This window comes from Oryx dammah, unplaced genomic scaffold (assembly GCF_014754425.2).
Source record: "Oryx dammah isolate SB20612 unplaced genomic scaffold, SCBI_Odam_1.1 HiC_scaffold_2, whole genome shotgun sequence".
Classification (NCBI taxonomy): domain Eukaryota; kingdom Metazoa; phylum Chordata; class Mammalia; order Artiodactyla; family Bovidae; genus Oryx; species Oryx dammah.
Genome location: NW_024070186.1, coordinates 119,544,441 through 119,564,623, shown reverse-complemented (window position 1 = coordinate 119,564,623; position 20,183 = coordinate 119,544,441).

The window sequence follows — 20,183 nt, the reverse complement described above, 5'->3', positions numbered from 1 at the left end:
GCTTACTGATTATTTACTGGGCAACAATTATACATCAGGTACTCTAGACGCCGAGAAACTTTCAGGTTAAAAATAGCAATAAAATGAGTAGTAGTAGTAATATAATGAGAAAGAGAAATGTTCTTTTAGAATCTCTTTTTAATCAATAAGAAGTCCTATGCAGTCACACTTAGGATCAGGCATAAAAATCAGGACAGATGATAGAGAATCCTGGATGTTGAAATAAGGGATTTGAATAGGTAGGAAAATGGCTCATACCCTTCAAATTATCATACAGTTCTTAAATGTGTGAATCATTTGGATTTCTGATTATGGAATTAAGAGTCTCTTAATCTGCAGTTTTGAGTTTACATGAACCACTTTAATTTTATGCAAATATCTGTAAGTGTCTGTGTGTATGTGAATGCTTTCCTGGAGGTAGGACCCGCGATTTCCTGTTTTTCCCTATCACTCATTCCTCCCTCTCCTCTCTTTCCTGCGTGCTCTCTCCCTTTCTATCTTCTTCCCATCATCCTTTATTTGTTATCCAGTTTCTAAGCCACATTCCTGATTTATACAAGATTAGAACTACATGATTGTTAATTTCCTTCTTGTTCTAAAAACTTTTGAGTATATAAATCTAGAATATTTAATATATTATTAAAAATGCTTTCCCTCTTACATAATGTATTTGTATTTAAACAAAATATAATTGAAGAGTCCAGTACTTAATTTAAGTGATCATTTTAGATATGGTAAATAAAAGGTAAGCAAGTGGAAATATTCTGTTTATATCACAGACTACCAAACTGTAATATATGTGTCTATTAATGCCTATGCATTCATTGGCCAGCATCTTCAGTTTGGCTTATGAAATTTCTGTGGTTCTTCTTTTAGTTATGTGTAATCATAAAGCCCTCTGTATATCCACTGTGGATTTCTTTATTCAACTTTTCTCACTTTCCTTCTAGAAACAAGACATTCTTGGTAATAAACTTCAAAAATCAGTAAAATGGGGATATGAATGCTATAAAATAAATTCATATATATGATTATAAGAAAAAAATGGAGGCTTTGCCTACATAAAGATTATACAGTGGCAAAAATGGCAAATCAACAATTTACAAAAGAGAAAGGATGAATTTTTAGTATGTTATTGATCCTTTCTTTATCTGAATAATAAATAATATTACAATGCAATTTTTACCATAAAAATTAATGTTTTAAAGGATAAAATGATATACATGAGTTCTATTTCCTTGCATGATTATTTACATTTTATTTGGTGCCAGTTCTAAAATTAGAAAGTATCCTTGCCTCTAAATGGATGAAATGAATAGACATCCTGTGTTACATTGCTGCTGTTACCTTCCAATTTAATTATGTTAGTGTAGTGAAGAGTTTTATAGATTTACTGGGTATTATTATAAATGCCATTTGACTGTGATGTTGGGCATTAACATGTCAGTTATTTGCTTTCAGGTTAATAAAATGTTTTTACAGGAACAAGAACAGTGACATGAAATGCAATGCATAAACTCATTTTGATGTGCACAGCATGTAATTACAGCAACTACTCCGTGAGCAATCTGTTTAACTTATTTCTCTTGACAAAGTTCTACTTTCTTTTCTTTGCAGCATCATTACAGTGAGCAGAATAGACTAACCATCTAGTTTATTCTAAATCAGACAATTTCATAATCTTTAAGGAATACAGAGTTGGTTCCCTCATTTCTACTTTCCCAGTGAGATAAAATCACTTGTCTGATGGGACAGCTACTACAGAAGATAGCAAATGCCTCGGGTACCTTCTCAGGCTGATAAAATAGAGTGGCATCAGATAGTGACTGAACATCATTACATAAAATTGGAATCCTACACTCAAGAGACCTCTCACTTGATCAGGTACGTATTTATGCTACTTTGCAATACTTACTTTCAAGATAGGACAGAAAGCTTTAGCTGTCCAGATAATTACAGATTACTAGATTACTTGTGTTTTTGATAAGTGCTTGAGTACGAGTGTAAACACTGATACGTAAACATAGGAAAGCCAAAGAATTCCTAATTCTGGGGAAGCAATACCTGTCACTTATAAGCAAAGTCAAGATCTCCTCAGTCACAATTACTTAGTTAAAATGCCACTGGCTGTGAATAGCTTAATCCATAGTCAGAGGTGAACAGAGGAAAATACACAAAGGAGGATGAACTGGAGAGGGAAAACAAACCAACCTCTATAGAAAAGGTAATAAAGAGTAACAACTGATATTTACTACATTTAATCATTTTATGGAGACTGTAATAATCTCACTCCAGTTTTTGATATTTGACTGCTGACAGCTTTTAAGTCTCATTCCTCCTTCCCTCTGCCCTTGCTGCTGTGCATTTGGGCAACACGATAAGCAATCCTGATGCTTCCTCTTTCCATCAGGACAGGAGAATCAAGCAACACAAGCCCCTGCTACACACATAATCCTCACCATGAACTCACTACCTAATTATCCTAGAAACCTTAAAGCCAGTACTCTCTCTTGGGCAACTTTTGATCTGCTTGAGGGACCTGCCTTATTCTCCCTAGAAAGTCTCATTATGTAAAAACTGGAACTTTTCAGCCACCATTGGTGTGTGGGCAGCATCATCAGGCTTGACATCTAAACTGCATTTTGGGAAGTTCCACTCTACTTCTGGGGTGGCTACAATGGAGACAAAACCTTGAAAGAAAAATGAACATCACCAAAAGTAGGTAGATATTTTAACTTCAAATTACAGATGATGTTTAAATGATAAGGTCACAGACTATTAGCCCCTGCAGTCCAAGTAGCCCTTTTCATTTCCTTTTTGAATTTATGTAATATTCTTGCCAAGTAGATATCCTAATAAATATTAATACAATGCCACAATAATATTCATTCATCATTTAACAAAATGACACATTTCCTTATGTCTCTAAGCCTTTAACCTAACAGAGGCTTCTAACCTAACTAATACATATTTCACTTATATATTAATTTCCTAAGGCTGCTGTGACAAATCACCACAAACTTGGTGATAGAAAACTATGGAAATGAATTCTGTTTCTACCTGGAAGGCAGAAATCTGAAGTCAAAATATCAGCAGAGTAGTCAAACTGTCCCTGGAGGCTCTAGCGGAGAATGTGTTCCTTGCCCCTTCCCGTTTTTGCAGTTGTCAACATTCCTTGGCTTATGGCTGAGTCTCTTTACTCTATTCTGCATCACCTTCTCTTCTGTGTGTGTCTATATCCTCTCCTATGTGTTTGTCTTATTCCCCACTGTCTACTTGTAATCACACATGTAATTATTTTCACTGCCTACAAGAATAATTCAAGATAAGCTACTCCTCTCAAAATTCTTAATTTAATCATGTGTTTTGCCATATAAGGTAATATTTATTACCACATGAGGTAATACTCAAATGTTGTGGGAATTGATAGGAATTGATTGTTTGGGGTGGTATGATTCAGGACACATTTTAGTTAATAGACTCAAAATGCTAAGAAAGCTTTTCCTGGCCTCAGTTCTAATACTGAGACAGGAGCATTGGAGCCTCCGACCTTGTTAGGTATTTGAAAAGAATTCAGTTAATGTGAAAATATTAATGGAATATCAATCAACACAGATCAATATTTGCAACTTCAACACTTACCTCATCTATCTATTTTCTTTTACACACCCTTTGACTATTGTGATGAACCACCCTCCATTCTCTATATAATCTCTGAATTTCTGCTCTCTGAATTGTTTTTCAACTGTTCATTTAGATCACAGTGCCCTCCTTTTCATAATTTCACGTTCATTTCCCATTTACCTTCATGATCTGGTAAAATAGCTATTGTTCTACCAAATCTAACTAGACTTTAATTTAGAAAGTAAACTGTATTAAACACGTTCCCCTAGCACCAACATAATTACTTTTACATGCTGTACTGTCTTGTATTAAATATTTAATCAAACAATAAGTTGAAAGTGTCAAATTTTCCTCTTAACGTTAAATTTCCATTTGGGGGCCCTGCATCCAAAGGACTTGCTATTTTTGAATTTTATTTATAACTATTCAATATCTGATTGATTCCTCCTCATTCTTGCTGTTTAGGCTGCTCCCTTGGAGCATCTTTACATCGAGTCTTTGGACTTGTCAACTTTAAATGCTGTGTCTGTGTCTCTAACATCTCCCAGGGTTCCTCTGTAGGACGCTGTTTGAAGTCTTCCTTCTAAAGAGATGCAAATTCTTCTGAATTACAAAGTTACATCTTTAACATCATCTTCATGCCATCATCTTCATGCCTTCTGCCGGAGAAGGCAATGGCACCCCACTCCAGTACTCTTGCCTGGAAAATCCCATGGACAGAGGAGCCTGGCAGGCTGCAGTCCATGGGGTCGCTAAGAGTCAGACACGACTGAGCGACTTCACTTTCACTTTTCACTTTCATGCATTGGAGAAGGAAATGGCAACCCACTCCAGTGTTCTTGCCTAAAGAATCCCAGGGATGGGGGAGCCTGGTGGTCTGCCATCTATGGGGTCGCACAGAGTTGGACACGACTGAAGTGACTTAGCAGCAGCAGCATGCCTTCTGTATATTCTTGGAAACATTTAGATGAATGAGACAGAATGGATGCATTCTCTAGTGAAATTAAACAGTCAAATATACTCTACTCATCTCTTTCAGTTTATATTCCAACTGCTTGTCATGTAACAGAATAGATCGACATTTTTAAACAAAAACATACAAAAAACATATTTCTACCTGTTGGGCAAATCTGGCTGGTTATGTTGAGGCTAAAAGAGGCTGTGTAACAAGACCTCAGCTGCACTGATGACAATCTTTATTTGACTCACACTATGTAATGTGCTACGTTAAGTGCTAACTGTGGGGTGAGCTTCTTGGGGTACAAGGAATAGCATGAAACATTCTCTTCACCATCACTGGCCTGGATGCAGATGATCTGGGGCCAATTTCCTCTGATACTGCTGATGACTTGGGCAGGTCATTGCCAGTCTCTTGTCCACAGCTTCCAAGGGTAAAAGCAACAATTTTCATGGCTGTCCCATATTGTTGACATAGGATGTATAATTTGACATTATTTAATTCTTTATTTCTTACCAATCACTATGCTCTGTGCTGGGATAACCTGAAGGAAACATTATTACTACACTCAAAGAACTCAGGTCGCAGTGGAAAAGATAGTCAATCAGCTATTAATAACAGATTAATTATGGTATTATTGTGATTTTACTCTTACTACAGAGAAGGAAGTGGTAGATGCCATGAAAAGACGTATGAGAGATTGACAACACATTCAGGATGAACAAACCCTTGGAGAGAGTTTGTCACATGAGCTGAAATTTGAAAGAACCAAAGTTACCAGCCAGGTGAAGAAAGCGGAAGATAGCATTGTAGGCAAAGGGACTGAAACATGCTAAACCGTGAAGGAAAGAGAATATGATACATATAGGAAAGTAGTGCATCACTTTTAATTTTCCACCAAATATTCTATGAACTTTTGTGTCCCCTCAAAGTTCATATGTTGAAATTCTAGTCCCCGGTGATGGTACTGATAGGTGAGTTTTCTAAGAGGTGATCAGGTCATAGGGGTGGAGCTCTCATGAATGGGATTAGTGACATTATAAAAGAAATCCCACAGAGCTTCCTAGCTCCTTCCACCATGGGATAATATAGCTAGAAGCTTCTGACTCCAAAGCAAAACCATATCTGGCTATGCTGGATTCCTGATCTCAAACTTCCAGTCCTCAGAACAATGACAAGTACATTTCTGCTATTTATAAACCATCCAATCTGTGGTATACCGTTATTGAAATCATGAATGAACTAAAAAATGAACTAAGGAAATCACTGATGCTTTAGATTCTAATTGAGCAATAAATTATAAGGAAAACAATCTCTACCATCATAGAAGGCACAAATCAGTATGTGGGAGATATGAATACAACTTATAATGATCACAGTAGGGAATCTGTAAGAGGACAGGAGCCTGGGAAGAGATGAAGCTATAGAGGTGGCAGGGTTGCAGGTTTAAAAGCCTAATTTGCCTTTCTGAGGATCTGCATTCTACTCAGTGGGCAATCATGAACAACAATAAATGAACATGTTGTATACCTGTTGCGGATTCATGTTGATGTATGGCAAAACCAATACAATATTGTAAAGTAATTAATCTCCAATTAAAATAAATAAATTTATATTAAAAAAATAAATGAATGAATTTAAGTAGAAGAACAACCTAACAAAGTTGTATTTTTAGAAGATCATTCTCTAGCCATGAAAAGAATGGGTTGAAAGGAGATACTACTGAAGGACTAAAAATGTGTTGAGGGACAACCCCAAGAATTTAAAAAGAAAATTATGTATGCTAAGGTATTGAGAATAAAATTATTTTAAGGAATAAAATCTAAAGGAGTTGATTTTGTGTTGTCTAGAAGGTGTAAGAGTTTGACACGGGTAGCAATTTCATTTATCTGATAATTTATTCAATATACGCTTATTGAGTTATTACCAATAATCTAATATTATACAGCAAATGTATCAATAAACAAAATAGGCCAAATTCCCAACCTTAATGGAGTTTACATCAGTTTTAGTGGAAAGCAGATATATATATAAGATAAGTAAGTCAATGATATAATTGAAAGGTTAAGCATTACAGAATCTAGAGCAGAGAAAGGGGAACCACTAATGGGAGGGGGAGCAAGAATTTTAGCTGTGTGATCAGGGCAGGCGTTACTGAGAAGGAGACACATGAGCAAAACCTTGAAGCAGATGAGGAAGAGAGCCATAAGCATATCCCATAGGACCTCAGGAAGAAACTATGCAAAGACCTGGAGACACAGCACATGTCTGGCATGTTCAAATAGCAACTATAGGACTTTTCGGAGAGGGCTAAGGGACAAAGGAGCAGAATAAGATGAGGTGAGGCGGAGTGGCAGGTGGAAGCCAGAGGAGGAAGGACCTGCAAGGCCATGAAAGATGTTTGGGCTGTTTTCTGATAGAGAGGGTTTGTGACAGAATGACCTGAATATACTTAAATTTTAAAACAAATATGATGTGCTCTGTTATAAAAAAAACAAGGAAGGCAAACACACAAAGAATAAGTCATTAGTATACTATCGCACTATTTCATGCAGGCAAGATACTATTTCCAGATAAGAACTCATGGAGACTTGGATATGGTAATAGCAGTGAAGATGGAGAGAATTAACTGTATTCTGGGAAATACTAATGGAGGACCAGAGACATGTTAAGAGACAATCACAATAATTCAAAAAGTAAATCATATATATTATGATAAGAGACCAAGAATGAAGTTATTTTAAGACTTCACAGAGAGACAATAGCATTTTCAGTTACATAGGATATCCCACAGCCGCTTTGTATACTAATGTGATGTTATAACAGATTTTACTGATAATGGACTTTGATTTCCAGAAGACAGAATAGAAGAATTTTAGAGTTTGGGGTGGAGGGAGAAATAGGAATAGATGTACCTAACTATACGGAAGTTATAATGTATAAGATAAGAGATGATTTGGGAATTTAGGATCTAATTTGGTGATTGATGCAAACAGGCCATCAAAGGCATGAATTATGTAACTCCAGATGAATATAAGGCAGCTCTCATGCTGCTGAGAGTTGGTATTGAGGGTTTGGGGGTGGTGCTCTCTGCTCTGCTAAGTCACTTCAGTTCTGTCCGACTCTTTGTGACCCCATGGATGGTAGCCCACCAGGCTCCTCTGTCCCTGGGATTCTCCCAGCAGGAATACTGACTGGAGTGGGTTGCCATTTCATCCTCCAAGGGATCTTCTTGACTCAGGGATTGAACCCTGGTCTTTTATGCCTCCTGTATTGGCAGGCGGCTTCTTTACCACTAGTGCCACCTGGGAAGTAGGGGATGATATTAACAGTCTAGTAATCTCTTTAATCACCATAAATAGAAGTTTAGTCAATGGAGAAGGATAGTCTTACCCTAAGCATGTAAGTGTCTCCTCTTGATCTCTACGGATTACCAGTAGGAAAGCAGTCCTCAACCTAGCGCATGCAGCTCACACTGGGCTTTGTTAATGGAGTCAAGGAGATCTGAGAAGTTAGATCTATTTCTAGAATGTTCAGACTTCTTTCTTCTTGCTGTTCTTTTTTTTTTTTTTTTCCCCCTTTGGATGGAGTGGATACAGGGCTGTCACAAAATTTTGTAGTGCTTATAATACTCTACATTTCAGATGTAGAAAAATGTTTGTATCTTGAGAAAATTATACACCTAAACAAAGAATTCAGGATTTGTTTCAGAATCAACTCTTTCTACATAATACTTCACTGTCTCATGAACACTGCAAAAAGAGTCCTAGTTTAACTTCTGGAATTATATTTATTTCTTATTTGAATACAATGGGGTATGGATATTTATGTCTCAGCTATTATGAAAACTATCAATATGGTAAACATCTGTGCTTTGTTGCGTATAAACAGTATGTCCTTCTGTGGTCATGTGATTCAAAACATGGCTGTAGAGATGATTTACATAAGATATACTACCTAAACTTGTAGGTTGGCATTAAAGGTTTGCCTAATAAATAAATTGAAAATGCCAATAATGATTTCCAGTGGATGTAAGAATATAAAAGACTAAACACATTTAACAGGCCAGATTTCCCCTGGGTGTTATTAACCCACAGATCAGCAGCTGAAGATAGATACAAGCCAGGCACAAGGCAGCAAATCAGTGTTGTCGTAAGCATTGAAATGAACTCCAGAGGAAAAGCAAGGCAGTAAATTGTGACATTACCCTCTGGGTATTCAGTATTTATGCAACTACATGTTCCATAACTACACACCTCCATAAAAGGACCAGCCTTATGCTTGTGAAGTTGTGAATGGTAAATTCGTACTTAGAAGCACTATGAAATATTTTTCCAATCAGTGCATTCTCAACCTTCACAGGTAAAATTTTAATCTAAGCTTATGTAAGAAGAGATATTTGTTGGAATTTATTGGAACAAATCATAAGAACAGAGTTTTAAGTCAAAATGTCCAGATGTTATAAACACATGAAAATACCACTTAAAATGATGGTTTTCCTCACTCCATACATCAGTGAACAATTATACCAACATCAGCATTATCCCCCAAGGTTCATTATCACTTTAGTAGGCCATGACAGCTTTACTGGAAGTATATTAACCACATCATTTAATTAATATAAAAACCCATGGCAAGATGTTTGATAAAAGACTATGATACAGTTCCCATGTATGTATATTTCTTTTCCCTGCAATCACTGAAGGAGGAGGGATTAATCTTAGAAACTTTCAAATTATGTTTAGCTTTTGAATTTGAATTTTCAGTTTTTACAATCAAGTAACAAATTGGAGAAGATATGTGGTAATATAAGGTAGTTCCTTCTGAACACATGAGTTAACACATATGTTGCATTATGCTGTTAACACATAATTAAAGATCATTTGAAATTTAAGTGTCCACTTCTAGCCATGAAGATTATCTCTGGACACCCATGTTTCACACACCTGGAGACAGTGAAGATGGCATCTTCACCTGAGGTTTAGATGTTATCATTTCCACCCAGTCTTATGACCCTAGATAATAGTAATGACTTTCCAATCTGTAAAATCCTTTTTGCAGACATGAAGGCTTACAGAAGTATAAGAAAAAGTGAAATACAAAGATATACGCAAAATGGTAGTGAGCTAGAGAACATATTTCGAACTCCTTATTTGTATTCCCTATTTCTTAAGATAGGGCTTCCCAGGTGGCTTAGCGGTAAACATTTTGCCTGCAGGAGATGAAGATTTGATCTTTGGATGAGGAAGATGCACTGGAGGAGGAAATGGCAACCCACTCCAGTATTCTTGCTTGGAGAATTCCATGGACAGAGGAGCCTGGCTGGCTACAGTCCCAAAAAGTTGGGCATGACTGCAGCGACTGAGCATGCATGCACATTTCTTAAGATAGCCACGTATTGCCTCATTTGAGGAGGAAAAGTGGTAACTCAATAGAGCAGAGTGTGGTTCAAGGACCGATTATTTCAGAATCACCAGGAATATATGTTAGTTTAGGACAACCATATAATGCATCTTCCAAACTGAGAACCTTCTGAGGGAAAAACAGGAGGTTTTGATAATTATGTCAAAGAGCAGGCTAAAGCCAGGAATAACTTCTGACACCTCAATTAAAAATGCAGATTGTTGGTTCCCAATTTGAATCTAGTGAATGAAGAAAATGCTTTGTTTAAATATGTAGAAAGAATTTGATGTTTTCCAAGGAGCCTGTTTCTACTACTGTGGGCAAGAATCCCTTAGAAGAAATGGAGTAGCCATCATAGTCAACAAGAGTCCAAAATGCAGAGCTGCTGCTAAGTCGCTTCAGTCATGTCCGACTCTCGGCGACTCCATAGACGGCAGCCCACCACGCTGCACCATCCCTGGGATTCTCCAGGCAAGAACGCTGGAATGGGTTGCCATTTCCTTCTCCAATGTGTGAAAGTGAAAAGTGAAAGTAAAGTCGCTCAATCATGTCCAACTCTTAGCGACCCCATGGACTGCAGCCCACCAGGCTCCTCCATCCATGGAATTTTCCAGGCAAGAGTACTGGAGTGGGGTGCCATTGCTTTCTCCACCAAAAGGCAGTACTTGGATGCAATCTCAAAAATGGCAGAATAATCTCTGTTTGTTTCCAAAGCAAAACCATTCAATATCAGAGTAATCCAAATCTATGCCCCAACCACTAATGCTGAAGAAAATGAAGTTGAACTGTTCTATGAAGACCTACAAGACTTCTAGAACTAACACCCAAAAAAGATGTCCTTTTCATTATAGGGGACTGGAATGCAAAAGTAGGAAGTCAAGAAACATCTGGAGTAACAGGCAAATTTGGCCTTGGAGTACAGAATGAAGCAGGGCAATGGCTAATAGAGTTTTGTCAAGAGAACGCACTGGTCTAACAAACACCCTCTTCAAACAATTCAAGAGAATACTATACACATGGACATCACCAGATGGTCAATACTGAAATCAAATTGATTATATTCTTTGCAGCCAAAAATGGAGAAGTTCTATATGGTCAGCCAAAAGAAAAAAAAAAAAAAAGACCGGGAGCTGACTGTGGCTCAGATCGTGATCTTCTTATTGCCAAATTCAGATGTAAATTGAAGAAAGTGGGGAAAATCACTATACCATTCAGGTATGACCGAAATCAAACCCCTTATGATTATACAGTGGAAATGAAAAACAGATTCCCAGGATTAGACTGATAGAGTGCCTGAAGATCTACAGGTGGAGATTTGTGGCATGGTAAAGGAGACAGGAATCAAGCCCATCCCCAAGAAGAAGAAATGCAAAAAAGCAAAATGGCTGTCTGAGGAGGCCTTACAAAGAACTGTGGAAAGAAGAGAAGTGAAAAGCAAAGGAGAAAAGCAAAGATATACCCATTTGAATGCAGAGTTCCAAAGAATAGCAAGGAGAGACAAGAAAGCCTTCCTCAGTGACTAGTGCAAAGATATAGAGGAATACAATAGAATGGGAAAGACTAGAGATCTCTTCAAGAAAATTAGAGGTACCAAGGGAATATTTCATGCAAAGATGGGCACAGTAAAGGGCAAAAATGGTATGAACCTAACAGAAGCAGAAGATATTAAGAAGAGGTGGCAAGAATACATCACAAACAACTATACGAAAAATATTTTCATGACCCAGATAATCATGATGGTCTGATCACTCACCTAGAGTCAGACATCCTGGAATGCAAAGTCACGTGGGCCTTAGCATGCATCAAGACGAACAAAGCTAGTGGAGGTGATGGAATTCCAGTTGAGCTATTTCAAATACTAAAAGATGATGCTGTGAAAGCACTGCACTCAATATGCCAGCAAATTTGAAAAACTCAGCAGTGGCCACAGGGCTGGAAAAGGTCAGTTTTCATTCCAATCCCAAAGAAAGGCAATGCCAAAGAATGCTCAAACTACCGCACAATCGCACTCATCTCACACGCTAGTAAAGTAATGCTCAAAATTCTCCAAGCCAGGCTTCAACAGTCCTTGAACTGTGAACTTCCAGATGTTCAAGCTGGTTTTAGAAAAAGCAGAGGAACCAGAGATCAAATTGCCAACATCAACTGGATCATCAAAAAAGCAAGAGAGTTCCAGAAAAACATCTATTTCTGTTTTATTGACTATGCCAAAGCCTTTGACTGTGTGGATCACAATAAACTGTGGAAAATTCTGAAAGAGATGGGAATACCAGACCGCCTAACCTGCCTCTTGAGAAGTCTGTATGCAGGTCAGGAAGCAACAGTTAGAACTGGACATGGAACAATAGATTGGTTCCAAATAGGGAAAGGAGTATGTCAAGGCTGTATATTGTCACCCTGCTTATTTAACTTATATGCAGAGTACATCATGAGAAACACTGGGCTGCAGGAAGAACAAGCTGGAATCAAGATTGCTGGGAGAAATATCAATAACTTCAGATATGCAGATGACACCACCGTTATGGCAGAAAGTGAAGAGGGACTAAAAAGCCTCTTGATGAAAGTGAAAGAGGAGAGAGAAAAAGTTGGCTTAAAACTCAACATTCAGAAAACAAAGATCATGGCATCTGGTCCCATCACTTCGTGGCAAATAGATGGGGAAACAGTGGAAACAGTGACAGACTTTATTATTTTGGGCTCCAAAATCACTGCAGATGGTGACTGCAGCCATGAAATTAACAGATGCTTACTCCTTGGAAGAAAAGTTATGACCAACTTAGACAGCATATTAAAAAGCAAAGACATTATTTTGCCAACAAAGATCTGTCTAGTCAAAGTTCTGTTTTTTCCAGCAGTCATGTACGAATTGAGAATTGGACTGAGCACTGAAGAATTGATGCTTTGAACTGTGGTGTTGGAGAAGACTCTTGAAAGTCTTGGACTGCGAAGAGATCCAACCAGTCCATCCTAAAGGAAATCAGTCCTGAATACTCATTGGAAGGACTGATGCTGAAGCTGAAACTCCAATACTTTGGCCACCTGATGTGAAGAACTGACTCATTCGAAAAGACCCTGAGGCTGGGAAAGATTGAAGGCAGGAAGAGAAGGGCACAACAGAGGATGAGATAGTTAGATGGCATCACCCATTCAGTGGACATGAGTTTGAGTAAACCCTGAGAGTTGGTGATGGAAAGGGAAGCTTGGCATGCTGCAGTCCATGGGGTAGACTCCAAAAAGTCAGACATGACTGAGCGATTGAACTGAAATGAACTAAGGGGCTTTTGGAAAAGAAGAAATTATATGAAGGGGGATGTCAAGTTTATAGTAAGCAGCCAGAGGTTATGGTGAGATGCCCAGATGGTGGAAAATGTCTGACAAACTGTGCTAAAATGATGTCTAAAATTAAAATTTATGTTATTGCCAAGAGTAGCTATAGCATATATTCTCCTTCACTTCATCCAAATATCAGTTAAAAATGTGTTTCCAAACACTGGTACTTTCAGGTTAAGTGATATATTTTTGAGAATTGGTCTTTTAAGTTAAAGGAGAAAAAAAGGAATAGATTCCAGATTGAGGGAAAATGACACAGAAAAAAACAGGTTTATAAGATAAAATACAAAATAGAAATTGAGAATGCAAAAATATAGGTCTTTGAAACAATCTGTGTTCAAAAGAGATATAAGCCTTCTCAGTATCATCACCAATACTAAGGGGCAAATGAGTTTCACATAGTATCAGTATGGAAGTCCTTATATTAAAAATCCATTCAAGCCCTCAGGACCTTGTAAGCAGTCACTTAAGTCATATTGATAATGTGATGAATGCAGTCATGCCACAAGCTTTACTGTGTATTAGGAAAATTACACCGTGGTACATTCCTAGTTGCTGAAGTTCTCTTTGACACACAAGAATTAGTTGGGGACTCTGACTTTTGTTTCCTAAATGAGACTTTAAAGGCTATGCCTGTTGGACTTACAGTGCTGCCAGCAAGCATCCAAGTTACAAGTTGCACTCACCTTTGCCAGTTTTAGGATGTCAGCCAAAAGTAGTGACTTTAGGAAGATAAATCCATTAATAGTGTGAGAGTAAGAATCTGGAACAACAGAAGGCAGTGAAAGTAGCTAGTCAGCCCCTACAGAAAGACGAGTGTATGGAAATAACTCACCGGGGGAATGTGGGCAGAATTGATAGTAGAAATGAAAGGGCTTTCAGGTAGAGACTGATATGAGCACCTCTACAAGATTAAATTAAAATTAATATAGTACATTAAAACTAATTGAACATGAATTAAAGGACATGGTAGTACAAATTATTTTTTGACATTTAAGTAAAGATTCCCATAATTTATTAGGTTTTAAACATTCCCATAATTTATTAGGTTTTAATCTCTGTGGCTCAGTTTCCTTCAGTTCAGTTCAGTTGCTCAGTCGTGTCTGACTCTTTGCAACCCCATGATTGCAGCATGCCAGGCCTACCTGTCCATCACCAACTCCAGGAGTTCACTCAGACTCACGTCCATCAAGTCTGTGATGCCATCCAGCCGTCTCATCCTTGGTTGTCCGCTTCTCCTCCTGCCCCCAATCCCTCCCAGCATCAGAGTCTTTTCCAATGAGTCAACTCTTCACATGAGGTGGCCAAAGTACTGGAGCTTCAGCTTTAGCATCATTGTTCCAAAGCAATCCCAGGGTTGATCTCCTTCAGAATGGACTGGTTGGATCTCCCTGCAGTCCAAGGGACTCTCAAGAGTCTTCTCCAACACCACAGTTCAAAAGCATCAATTCTTCGGTGCTCAGCCTTCTTCACAGTCCAACTCTCACATCCATACATGACCACAGGAAAAGCCATAGCCTTGACTAGATGGACCTTAGTCGGCAAAGTAATGTCTCTGCTTTTGAATATACTGTCTAGGTTGGTCATAATTTAGTAATAATATATCCAGTTTTTACTAATATATCATTTGTAATAATCTCTGCCTTGCAAACCCATGGACTGTAGCCTGACAGGCTCCTCTGACCATGGGATTCTCCAGGCAAGAATAGTGGAGTGAGTACCCATTCCCTTTTCCAGGGGATCTTCTCGACCCAGGGATTGAACTTTGGCCTCCCGCACTGCAGGCAGATTCTTTACCATCTGAGCCACCAGGTAACCCCCTGCTAATAAGATATTTGTAATAATCCTTGGCTTGTGAGTCTTGTTAATTAACTCTCTCTCTCTCTCTCTCTATATATATATATATATATATATGTGTGTGTGTGTGTGTGTGTGTGTGACTTACACACATTTTAGTGTCAAGCTAAATAAATATTGATTGTGAATGTTATGATTATTATGTTGTTGTTCTTATTATAAAATGATACTTTTTCTTGAACACAGTGAGAAGTCTGAAGGGTAAATAATAGTAATTACTGCCATTTGTCAAGCCCCAAATTATGTGCCAAGTCCTACCTCAACAATGTAACTAATACCTCTATAAAGCCTATTTAATGCACCTGTGACCCTAACAGGTCATTTTAGAAATAAGGAAATGCCTTTGATCATAAAGAAACCTGGGTAAATATGAAGGGGTAAAAATACCCGCACCTCAATTCTTTGAAAATAGCTATAACACCTAGGGTTCCTGATGGTGTAGCAGCAGTATTTCCTGAAAGAAAAATATAATGTTGTGCTTGCTAGGCTAAATTGCTCTGTGGAGAGCAAGGTATTTTCAGTAAGGAACCAAAAATGTATCTTTCTCCTCATTTCTCTTTTCTCTATTTCATTTTGTTTTTGCTTCTTTGTTCTGTCTCTTTACACACACACACATGCACACACATACACACAGATACCTTATACTTGCAGCAAAAGCGTCCTCTCATAGGAAGCCTATTGTTAATACCAAGGCTGCATTCTCAGCTATTTGAGTTAGACAAGCTGTAGGCAATTTGCACAGTTCAGTATGGTTATTTGGAGTTCCAAAATGCAATAATGTTATGCAGTAGTTGGTCTGCATTGTTCCAATGAACCAAGGTTTAATATTCCATGGTAACGGTAATAATAAAACCCTACACCATTTTAAATCATAGTTTGCCATATACCATTGGAAATAATAAACAGGGTATGATGCTGATTATTTCTAAAATGACTCATTGGATCAATGTTTTTAGACCATAGAGAAGACTGGCACAAAAACTATTTTAACTGTGATGCCAAATGTAAATGAGTTATGAACAATGCCACTGGTGACAAATGATATTGTCAATGCAACTCATGATAATTACTTTTGTATCTATGAGTGCATATAATTTGATACTTATCTGACTTGAATACAAAAAAAAGTCTTTCATATTCTTCAACTATGGTGGGAAAAGTGGCACATGTACACAAATCTGTTGATATCAACTATCTTTTGAAGTAATTCAGAATTTATTGACCTCAAGCTTTGTCCAATCCTCTCTCTATAACTCCAACATTAGCGTTCCTTATAATTTTAATGAGGTTGCATTATGAAAATGTGGCTTTAAGTTTCTTATGGTACAAGTGTGTTTCATTGAAAGGCATTAGTACAACAGATTAAGCAGGGCATGTCTTGTAAAGGCAAATCGCTAACCTTTTATGTCTACTTCTATACTCTGTGTGCTACAGTGCTCCCTAGATATTAAAAAACACTGAATCAAATAAGGCTGTGCATTGCAATAGGAAAGATCAGTGGCTTTTGTAACAGGTCCCCATTGACAGCCAAAGAATCTCACTCAATGCTTTCTTATACAAAGCTTTTAAATATCAAAGAAAATTATATCCAAAGGGAAAACATAGCAACCAACACAATCTTAACCAATGCTGGCATCTACAATTCTCTGTTATATCAATCGTGTATAAAATTAGTATGCTGTGGTATCATCACAAAGACTATGTAAATGCTTAGGAATTTATTGTAATAATAAATAATACTAATATTTTTCTTAAGTGTTACAAAGAGTGCCTCAGTATCACTGCCAAAAAAAAAAGAACAAAACTGAAACAAAAAAGCTTCTAAAATCAATAATTGAAAGTTTTCAAGCTTTCTTTAGGTAGTAAATCACAGAAATGTTATAATTTTCAAAGAGAATTTGAACATTTTTCATATCTAAATGTTCCAAATTGTTTCATCTTATGTGACTGTATTGAAAAAAGTTTATTTTATTATACTACATTCCTCTGAGGACATATCATTTTAAATTCTCTAAATCTCCAGTGTAAAAGTGAAAAATTCCATAGGTCTGTTCGATCTAGGGCTTTACAAATTAAATATTTTACTCTTACACTTCAGATGTTAATGATTACTTTTATAGAATGAATATCATGTTTTTATTAACAGATTGAAATTATGTGATTGTTTCAAAGCCTATTACATCATATCATAATTTTATACATCTATAAATTCTTTTAATAGTCAGTTCAACCACCATTAAGATGAAACATACTGGATTTGCTACATTAAATCAACCTCTAAAAGATACAGGGGGTCATTTCCACCCCCTTGAATGCTACTAGCTAGTCTTTATTACTATTATGCATATGAAAAAAAAAGGCTCAACCCTTTAGGCTTTAATTCCATGAGAGAAAAGGGAACACTTGACTATGTATACATTATTACCGAGTTATATATATCTTAAGTAGCTGTAGAGAATAAGCTAGAAAGGAACTGTATGCTTAGCTGGGAAAAGCAGGGAAGCTCTAGTGCAGGACCACACAAGACTACCTGAAACTCTAAACTGATGAGAGTTTGACATTGCCCTGAATGAAGAAGCAGAAAACGAGATTATAGCACAAATAAATCCTATAGGAGGATTTGTGTAACTTTCGAAAAGTTACTTAATTTATCTGTGCCTCCCCCCCTTTTCTAAAAAGTAATGAGGGTCAAATGACATGCAAATAAAGTGCTTTGATTTATTCTATGATAGCATCCAGTTTGGAGAATGTATTTGAAGAAACATACCCTAAAAAACAGTTCCATTTAAATATAGTCTCCCTCTCTTTTTCTCTGTCTTTTGTGATAAGACTATGTTACAAAGTAATTATCAACATGTTTTCCACTCTACAACATTATCCTCTCCCCCTGTGTTTACTGAAAAGCACCCAACACCCTACAGCAGTTAATCAATGCTGTCCCAAGGGGGAGGTTTGATGACAGCCAGAGAAATCTGATAGACTGTGTCAAAGTATAACATTTGAAAGAATACTTGCAAAGCAGTTTTAAACTTTTGTTTATGCATTTAGATATGTATTTGTGTATTGTGCATCACAGAAGAGATACCAAAACTTGTATTTCCAGAAAGAGAAAAAGCAGGACAGTTATTTGTCAAGGGACTTTAATCACATTGCCTAGAGAACACTATATAACTTGGGGAATCCAAGGATTCTGAAAACTTTTGTAGAACTTCCCCTTTGGGACCTGAGAGCAGAGAAGTCTGGAAGAAGCTTCCAGATCTCCCAGAGAGGGAAGCAGTAAAGGATTAAAAGCTACAGGGGTTGCCAAGGGCAAGGAGATAGACAGCTCCAATACGTGTATCACGGTTCTTAAGGGAACTGGGAGAGCTTCCGAAGTCTTCTCACCACACTCTGTGGATAGATAACAAGATTTTCCCTGCTCCATCCAAGAAACTGAGTTAGTGAACTTTCTTTTGACATGGAAGTCTTACAGTCTTGTAGTAGAATTTGGGCATTTGGTAAGAGATGTCCTTTGTGTGTGTGTGTGTGTGTGTCTGTGTGTGTGTGTGTGTGTGTGTTCTGTGCTCAGCTGTGTCTACCTCTTTGCAGGCCCATGGACTGTAGCCCACCTGGTTCCTCTGTCCATGGGATTTTCCAAGCAAGAATAAGGGATGGGTTGCCATTTCCTCTTGCAGGGGATCTTCTCAACCGAGGGATCAAACCAGCGTCCCTTGCATCTCCTTCATTGGCAGGCAGATTCTGAAGACCAATGTCCTTTATACTGGCTCTGAAATGAGAACGAAGAAATAATAGCAGATGTCAACATAAGCGATTGGTCTTCCAGGATGATGAAATAAATTTGTGCATCCTAAGGACACTGATGTTCAGAGGCCCTGGTTGGATCCTCTCAGTTCCACTCCTCCTGTAACAGGAAACTAACTGCAAAAGCCCCCAGAATTGAGAGATAGTTCAGGGAAGGGTATGGGAGAATATAGCTGTATGTCCGGTAGGTAATTCACCTGTTCTTATGTCTGGCACATAGCAGGCTCTCAATACAGAGCTCATCTTTATTGGTTAGCAATATTATTATTAAGAGCACTCAGAAACTAAATTTTGGATGCATATATAAATATTTTACATATTTTAGTTGATTTTATTTTGTTCAAAATGAAGCTTAACTGGGAGATATATTACATTTATACACAAATACAGATTTTACTAATTTCCAGGTACTTAACATTAACTTAATATTTTGAATTAATACTTAGCATGGATAAAAAGAAAAACTACAGGTACTGTAGAAATAAGCTGCTTCTATGGGTAATCTACTTAAAAACATGAAAATAAATATTGCTGAGTCTGAAAGTCAGAATTGTATAGCAATAATGTTGAAATTGTCACCACAAATTAGTTTTATGAAATGGATCACTTATTCTTTCAAAAAAGAGAGTGCCTCTTAGAGATTTGATAATAATTAACCAGTAAATACAGAATAAACTGAAATAAACAGGTTATAGGTGAGAATTTTTTCTTACCTAACACAGAGGAACAGCTTTCCTAGATATTGTTATATGAGGAGGAGGATGACAAAATGAAAATATGGGCAGAAAATAGATTTGGGATGCATCAGTCATTTGCCCTTTCTTAAAATACAGACATAACTAAAGTGTCAGAATGGGACTGACAGAGATGGTATAGCGTCTGACAGCTCAGACACAGCTTGCTTGCCAGTCTGATGCCACTAGCCCAAGATGGCAGGATTCCACCGTATAAATATGTCTGTTATCTTGAGGTTAGGAGCCCTGGTTTTTCCCTTCATGTGATGGAGCTTGTAATTATTATCATAAAATATTGGTTGCCACTTAATCTACAACTTCAGGGCCAATACCCAAACCTTCATTTCCCCAATTGTAGAGGTTATGTTTGCAATATTATCTCCCCTTGAGTGTACTCAATCAGAATCTGAAAGACAATGGATAAGGGAGACTATATTTCAGAAGCATTTTTGAGATCTGTCATATTTCCCCTCATT